We start from the raw sequence: 6,791 nt of genomic DNA, 5'->3' as shown, positions 1-6,791 counted from the left end.
TTATTCAAGACATATTACAACTTTTACCCCACTTTTTACACGTTTGTTTGATTGAAAACAACAACAGACACACACTTTTTTGATTTTTTTTTGTTGTATTATTATTCGCTTTTTATGCGGTACAAAATATTTTACAACTTTATTGTGGCTTTAGGCCTATAATAGGCCTATGACTTTTGTACGTGTTTGATATTCCGTAAAAAGTTTAGAATACAATATGATAACAACAAACTATTACAATAACAAAAACGGAATATTGAGTAATGCGACACATCATCAGAATCTTTTAAAATGTTACTTGGGATTCCTGTGGTGTAGGCCTAGCTATAACGGGCGTTAAAATGCCTATCTTTGGCGCGGACGGGCCGCTGTGGTGCCTCTCAAGCACCAACTAAAAAGAAAAAGCAACCAGTAGTAACAACATCATGTTTGCGGTTCAGAAAAGGACAATGAACATAAAATGCAATATTTGTCAAAACCAAAAAAAAAAAAAAAAAAAAAAAAAAAGAAAGAAAATCACCAAAACGATAAATTAAAAACATTGCATTTTTAAAGCAAAATTATGAAAATTAGTACAAAACAGAAATCGCAATTATCATGATTATGTCTCAATTTATTCTTTATTTCATAAAACTTCCTGATTATCTGCTAAAATAATTGCTTGTCAGTTATTCTATCCTAATTTTAATGTTCTGATGTCCGCAAATTTTAATACAGAGCATGATCTTTTTTTTATACGGAACAGGACAAAATTGTACTTAAATAATCATGGTTTCGTTCGCGGCAACACGACCATGCACTGTGCAACTTATTCGCAGAACCTGTCAGTCTGTCCGCTGCGCCCTGTCGCTCCTCAAACGCCGACGCGACTCTGCGGCCTTGCCGGAAGCACTGCTGCACCATGGAAACAAGACTGCAGTAAATAAAATGGCTAAACCATGTGGATAAACATATGCCGAATGTGCACGGACAATTTTTTATATTGTATATTTTACCTTCTAAATCACCAAAAAAAATGCCAATCTGCTGCAGTTGGACGCCCCTTCTCATTTTCTAACTTGACCAAACGTCACAAGTCACCGGATTATATATTCATGGAATAATCTTCAAAATGGACCTAAAATCCGCTGTATTTTTCTAAATCGCGATTTTCGCAAGTTCACTTTTGACCACTTTTAACCATTTTTGGTCCGCCATAGCGTCTAAATGAAGCATCACTGAGGTAAGTTTTTAAGTCAAACGTTTAGATATGGCCAAAATCTAGATAGTGTTTTTTCATTTTTTTAAATTAGGGCCTAGAACTTTTTTTATCACCCATGACTCAAAAATTAGAACACGGGTCACACGCTTTTTACTGATTTTTTTGCCTATATTTCAAAAACTAAGCAAAATTTCGAAAAAATAAAAAAACACTTTCTAGATTTATTTGTCTAAATTAATAAAATTCATGTTTTACAGTTTTTGATTTTCAAATAATTTTTTATGGCGGACCAAAATTTTTGGTCAAAAAAGCCGCTTTTTGGGATTTTCTCGAAAATTGTACTTTTTGACCCAAAACTGACATTTTAAATGGATTTATGAGCTCATTTCCATTAAAAAAATGTATACTTTTATATACTTTACATTTATAAATAGTTTTCGAGTTATGAGGTGAATGATAATGGATAATTAGTGATCCTGTGTGCCTCCTTAAACTAAAGGTTTCATATAAGGAGTCGAGCTTTAAACTATTAAGCAAAAATATCCAACAAGCTAAAAATGATTTTTTACCCTTTTTTTAACAAGCAAAAACTAATTTTTGATCGCAAAGATCGCTTGTTATTGGCCACCGACCTACAATGTAGGATTGTTTTGTAACAACTGCAGAGGCCACACTTAGTCATAACAGAATCAGACCAGGGGGATTGATGGGAGTAAGTTTCAGTGTCTCGGTTGCAGAAAGGAGTGCACTGTCCGGATCGGTAGCTTCTTCTACTGAAGTCATCTTGATCTGCAAGTTTTGGTATCCCTGATTTACTGTTTCGCGTATAAAATCCCAATTCATACCATTGAAACCCTGTTGAAGCTGTCAGTGTCTCAAAAGCACATTATCGACTGGTTCAACTTCCTGCGCGACATTTGCAGCAGATGGGCTTCGGGACAATCCAGTTATGTTTGGTGGAGTAGGGTGCATCATTGAGATTGACGAGTGTATGCTGAAGGGGAAGAGGAAGTACAACAGGGGACGTCTGATTCCTCTGGGCCAGTGGGTGTTTGGTGCCTGGGATAGGCGTACGAGCAGGGGAATGTTGTGGATTGTACCCGACAGGAGACGTGACACAGTACTTCCCTAGATTAAGAGGCACATTCTTCCAGGCACCATCATCTATTCGGACGGAGCACAGATGTATGCTACCTTGGACCAGGAAGGCTACCACCATGACGTTGTGATTCATGATGTGGAGTTTGTCACCACGAGCGCCTATGGTCAGCCTGTCCACACCAACTCCATTGAGGGCTGGGGCAATATAAAAGCTGAGCTTAAGCGGGGGGTGGGGGGGGGGGCAAGCTGCACCTTGCTTCCAACACACCTGGATGAGATGATGTGCAGGCAACATCGTGCAGACGGTGACATCTTTATCTCATAGATGACATCGCACACTATTATCCACCTCCAGGTCCCATCTAGTGCCAATGGTCAGCAGATAAAATTGACCACTTAAAAATGTGTAAAAACGTTGAAAAATATTTTTTTTACTTTATATTGTTTGATTTTGTTGGAAAATATTGTTCTTAAGGTAGGATAATAGGCCCATGCAGGAAAATAGCCACTATATCAAATCAGAATTATGTATCCATATCAAATATATAACCAATTTAAGATAAGTCTTTACTCCACTTATTTTTAATGTTTCATGAAAATTTAAACATTTCTTATGTTTTTCTTTATTTTTTGAAAATATCCTATTTTTTTCTACAAATAATTATTGCTAGCCTAGAGGGAATGTGATATGGTTTCCAAAGTTTGTGGGGTGGTTAATAAGCCTAATATCTAAATTCTCTCGCCAGATTTTTTTGATAAAGTGTTTATTTTTTGAGAAAATCATTTTTCTATTTTTAAATTAGGGAAATCTAGAAACACCCATAACTTAAAATAGAAACACTTAATTAAAAAAAGCTGGCGAAAAAGTTTCTAAATTTAATTACCTTTCATATGACACCTTTTGTTAAAATTGGCCCTATGGTTACCTCAGACAATAATTATGAAATTGGGTCATTCAGTGTTTCTAGATCAAATCAAGAAAATTTGAGCAAGTACTAACATTACCTTCAAATATCCCCTTTATTACTGGCCAATATATAGGAAAAAAGTCACTAATATTATTTGGTAACATTTTTGTAATAAAAAGATCCAAAAAGCAGTTCTATAAAGGGGATAGAAAGGAGAAAAAATAATATTTAAACATAGTATCTATTTCCAAACTTTTACCAATTTTAGTAAACGAGGCTTAGTGTCAAAACCACTTTATGTGCAAAGTCAATGGGGTTTCCTAATGACAAAAAATGGCATAACTCAAAAACGCTTTGTTGGCAAAAATTAAAATTTGGCAGGCAAGTTTTTCTCACCCAACTACACATCCTGTATCATTTTAAACTAAATCTGTGCATGACACCGTAGCCGATGTTTCTACCTTAAATATTTATAGTTACTTACTTTTGGTACTTTATTTCGCGTTAAATATACTTATTTGTTAAACTAGGTTATATCAAATCGCCCACCCCTAATTTGGGTTCATTATTCAGATCGAGATTTTCGGAGGGGGGGGGGAGGTTACAGAACGACAGTGCAATCCTTGACGCGATCGGGACATCAATCTTGCTCTCGGAAAATACCCAGAGAAAGGTGAGTAAAATGAATTTAAAAAAAATATCTTACTTAACCTTGATGGCGAAGATGAATAAAAGCTTTTTAACCTTGATGGCGAAAGTTTAAGCTTGTTGAAAAACATTAGCTTGTTAAAATAGTAACTTTTAGCCCTATATAGCATGGGTGGTCTAAAAGTCAGGATTGCCGATTGATCAATGCTCAGTGAATGGTTGATGCTTTGGATCCACAAGCTGCCAAGGAAATGGTGTACATAGTGTTTTCTCTCATAGGCTTTGAGAAACAGCTTTACTACATTTATAATTTTATTAGGCAAAAAAAACAAGTTTGTTTCCTGTAGTGCGCGCATTTCGTTTTTGACGGCTTATTGTGCGCATTTGAATTTTTTTCACTTACAAAGAAAAAAAAACACTACTGGAGTAAACATTTACATATTACACAACAAACGAGCATAGTGAAAATCTACTGCAGGTTGAAAGGGGTCATAAATATTCTTGAATATGAAGAAATATGACTTTTTTTGTGTGTCGGAGAAACCCACTCTAAATTCCCATTTGCAGAGAAAAGGCTATTTTTTTCAAGACATGGATTTAAAAAAAAAATCACATTTCGTATTTGACTTTTTGGACCTGCTACAGGAAACAAACGTGTTTTTTTGGCCTTACCATGGACAGGATTCCATATATGACACCTTTGATGGTAAATTATTGCATCACAGATTGTGATTTGCTTGGAAGAGTTTGTAATCATCAATGAGGGCAGAGTCCTCCACACTTACTCCATCATCGCATCAATCAGGCTGATAAGTTACCAGACTGACTTACAAGAATTAGCAGCTGATACCAGTGGATTACTATACCCGTCTGGTAGTAAAGTTAAACTTGCTAGCAGATTTCACATGGGTGTAGACTGGAGACGGCAAGTTCCAAATTTTCTATAAAAATTCCAAAATTTGGTGGTTCTTGAGATAGCTCTCGATATTTTGAGAGAATATCACAAATACTTGAAATTTGTTATCTTGAAGCCTATGGCCAGCACATATATACATGGGCTGCAGCTGGTAAGCTTGAAAGGGTGATAGGATTGAGTTGGGCTCATCAATCAGAAAAGAAAAAAATGGAACCCACTGCAAACCAGAGGTCATTGATCAAGTGTATCCTACATGTCAAATTTTAGTTTGAATTTTTTATCATTATTATTTTGTACATATAATTATCAGGGAATGTAAACAGTATTGAAATCTGTAACACTACTACCAAAGAAATTTTGATAAGTATTAAAATATATCAAGAAAATTATAATTTATATATTATATATCTGAAAGTGATACTATAATAAAAGATAGAAATAACGAAAAACTACTTCAGGTCTGACATCTCTGTCAATCTAACTCAGCGCTGTCCATGGTTGAGTAGCATAAACCTATAATGTGTCTCATCTCAGTGTGTTTATGCGATTGGGTCACCAGCGTAAGGATACATCATCCTTCTATGCATTGCATGTGTATATCCCCACAGGATTAAGTTAGCATTCGTGATTTGAATCTGCTACTGTGAAATCCAAAATGGTATTACTCTCAACTTGAGCCGAGACAGACTAGGGAGGTGTCTACCTTAGATATGCACTATAGTAACCAATCACAGACCGCAGGGAGTTTGATTGACATCGGACATGAACTTTTTTTTAATATCAGTTTTTATTTTAGCATTATAATTTATATATGGTCAATAAGTGTCAATTTGCATGTGTAATAGTGTGTGCTATACATAGTTTCAGCACATATGGAACCCATCGCATTGGAAAACAGCAGTGGTCAGAAATCCACATGTAAAGGTAATAAAGAAAACATAACAAAATCACGAATATAATGATGAATTTGTGATGTATTTCATCTCATAAAATACAATATTCTACCACAATCTATAACTGACAACAACATGTGAGATATCATTTTAAAGCAGAAAAACAGTTTCTTTTTTAACTTGTTTAATCAAATTTTCATTGTCAAAGACAACTGCCATGTGTTTGATGTGATGGGTCACATATGTGACACGATCAAGGGAAATGAGTCGGATGTCGCTAATATTGATTTTGAGATATTGACAAAGAAAGTTTTTAAATTCTTTTGTTTTATATTGTTTTCAGCGATTGATAAATTGACGTAACTTCGCAAAGAAAAGTTGTATCAACATGGGGTTTTTAGTTTCTAAAAGCTCTAAATGTCCTCTTTAGAAACATGTGTAAAACTCATTTTCGACCAGGGTCGACATGTGACTCATTCCCCTTGATCATGTCACATATGTCTGAAAACTAGAAAGAAAATGATTAACAATCTTCTTTTAAAATGATAAAATATAGAAGTCGTCCCAGGAGAGGTTCTTGGATTGTGTTCATGGTCCCATGCTTGTGAGATTTTGTCATATGATTGCTTTAATAACATGTTAGTTTTCATTATCAGATATGTTCCCTTTTCATTTTGAGCCAGACTAATGAGGTAAAATGAAAGGAAATATAGGGTCCACAACTTATAAGTTCCCCCCTAATACATTTTAAAATAAGTCCAAAAATATTTACGAAATGTAAAAAGATATGTATAGCCCTATTTGTTTTACACATATGGACCAATTTATAGCGTCACACATCATTGCCAGGTGCGGATCCAGGGGGGCGGAGGGGGCGCGCGCCCCCAGTAAAAATAGCAAAAGTAGGAAATATGGGGCGCCCGCCCCCGTAAAAAACGAGAAAAGGGGAAAGGAGAGAAAGAGAAAAGGAGAAAAAGAGAAGAGAAAGGCGAGAAAAAGAGAAGAGAAAGGTTAAATTACGAGTAATTGAGTCCTTCATTTTGCAAAATTTTCCCCCTCAGACACACCTACTTTATATTCCGAACTTTATCTAACTAAAATTTTACACAATAATACTTTAATAG

Source organism: Amphiura filiformis, chromosome 4, assembly GCF_039555335.1.
Source record: "Amphiura filiformis chromosome 4, Afil_fr2py, whole genome shotgun sequence".
NCBI lineage: Eukaryota > Metazoa > Echinodermata > Ophiuroidea > Amphilepidida > Amphiuridae > Amphiura > Amphiura filiformis.
This window is presented reverse-complemented; position numbering follows the sequence as displayed.